This window comes from Penaeus japonicus, unplaced genomic scaffold, assembly GCF_977035675.1.
Source record: "Penaeus japonicus unplaced genomic scaffold, GWHDUDI00000001_assembly GWHDUDI00000030, whole genome shotgun sequence".
NCBI classification, from domain to species: Eukaryota; Metazoa; Arthropoda; class Malacostraca; order Decapoda; family Penaeidae; genus Penaeus; species Penaeus japonicus.
In genome coordinates, this window is record NW_028234432.1 from 31,437,335 (window position 1) to 31,439,834 (window position 2,500).

Sequence of the window (2,500 nt, forward strand, 5' to 3'; positions counted from 1 at the left end):
GACGACCTCGTGGAGGTATATTGTCTTGTTGCCGACCTCGTGGAGGCATATTGTCTTGTTGCCGACCTCGTGGAGGCATATTGTCTTGTTGCCGACCTCGTGGAGGCATATTGTCTTGTTGCCGACCTCGTGGAGGCATATTGTCTTGTTGCCGACCTCGTGGAGGCATATTGTCTTGTTGACGACCTCGTGGAGGTATATTGTCTTGTTGCCGACCTCGTGGAGGCATATTGTCTTGTTGCCGACCTCGTGGAGGCATATTGTCTTGTTGCCGACCTCGTGGAGGCATATTGTCTTGTTGCCGACCTCGTGGAGGCATATTGTCTTGTTGCCGACCTCGTGGAGGCATATTGTCTTGTTGACGACCTCGTGGAGGCATATTGTCTTGTTGCCGACCTCGTGGAGGCATATTGTCTTGTTGCCGACCTCGTGGAGGCATATTGTCTTGTTGACGACCTCGTGGAGGCATATTGTCTTGTTGCCGACCTCGTGGAGGCATATTGTCTTGTTGACGACCTCGTGGAGGCATATTGTCTTGTTGACGACCTCGTGGAGGCATATTGTCTTGTTGACGACGGCACAGGAGCGCATTCTCTCGCCGCCGACGTCGCGGATAAATATTATCTTCTTTACGATGTCACTGAGGCATATTCTCTCGTTGACAATATCACGGGAGTGTACCTCTTAAAGGCTACGTCAATGAGACATATTCTTTCGCCGCTGGCATCGCAGGAGCATATCCTCTCATCAACGTCGCGAGGGGACAGTGTCTTGGTATCGATATCGCTTGATGGACATTTTCTCGTCGCTGACGGCACAGGAGCGTCTTTCTCGTTACCAAGGTTGCTGGAGCATAGTCTCTCGTCGCCAACGTCACGGGGGCTTATTCTCTCGATGATGTAGCATAATTTCTCTCCGCCGATGTCGTTGAGTCACTTTCTCCCGTCGTCGACGTCTCAAGAGTATTTTTTCAAATCGCCGCCGTCTTGGGACCATTTCTTCTTGCTGCCGAAGTCACAAGGACATATTTTCTCGTAGGGGTATATTCTATTTTATTTTCTCATGAGAGTATATTCTCCTCTCTTGCCGCCAACGTCTCGGGAGCATATCATCTTCTTGCCATCGTCCAAACATTATATTGTCATCGACATCACGGATGCATATTTTCTTGTCGCCCACGTCGTCGTCGATGTCGTGGAGGCATATTCTCTGGTCAGCAACGTCTTGGAAGCATATTTTCCTGTCGTCACCGAAGTCGCGGGAACAAAGTGTCTCATTACCGACGTCACAAGGATATATTTTCTCGTCGACTGTGCTTACTTTTTAATCGTATGCATCATGGGACCATTGTCACTTGCTGCCGATGTCGTAGTCTTATATCCTCTTATCGCTTCCATTGTCTGTTACGTCGTATTGGCGTATGTTCACTTCGTCGACATCGCTGTGGCAAATTGTCTCGTTGCCGATATGAAAGGTGAATATTTTACCGTCACCAACGCCCACGTCGCAAGCATATATTTTATCGTCGCCGACGTCATAAGACTATAATTCCTGGTTGTCGACGTCGCGGGGGCACATTGCCACGTTGCCGACGTCGCAATGATATAATCTCTCGTCGCCACCTCGCCGACGACGAGGGGGCTTATTCTCTCGTTGCCAATGTCCTTGGGGCATATTGCCTCGTTACCGACGTCGCCTTAATGTATCGTGTCGTCGTTGATGTTTCGAGGGCATGTCGTCTCGTTGCTGACATCGCAAGGGTATATTTTCGTGTTACCGACACCGTGGGGGCATCTTCTCGCGTCATTAACATTACAGGGGCATATTTCTACTTTTCCGACGCTGTGTGAGCATATCTTCTCTTCGCCTACATCGTACCTGTATATTTTCTCTTTGCTGACGTAGTGGGGGCATATTGTCACGTTGCCGACGTCGCGTGACCATATTGTCTTAGTGCCGACGTCACAGTACTAACATTGTGGGAAAACATTCTCTCGTCGCTTAGTTCACGTGGGTATATCGTCCCGTTACTGTCGTCGCATTACCGATGTCAAAGTGGCCTATTTTCCCATCGCCGTGTTTGCGTGGACATATGTAGTGTGTTCTTGCCGTCGTCGGAAGGGTATATTTTTTTCATTGTCGACTTTGCGGGGCATATTCTCTCGTCACCGGCTTAGCGGGAACATACTCTCTCATTACCAATGTCGCAGGGGCGTATCACTTGTCACTGGCATGGCAAGAGTTCACATCTGATCACCGATTTTGTTAGGGTATAATCTCCCGGGGCATATATTCTCATCGCCGATGTCTTTGGGGCATATTGTCTCGTTGCCGACGTCGCAAGAGTATGGTCTTTCGTCCCTGACGTCAGAAGAGCATATTCTCTTGTCGCCGACGTCGTGGGAGCATATTCTCTCATTGCCGGCGTCGCGAGAGCATAGTTTGAGCATATTCTCTTGTCGCCAAAGTCACGTTGCCTCATCCCCGACGTCAAAGATTG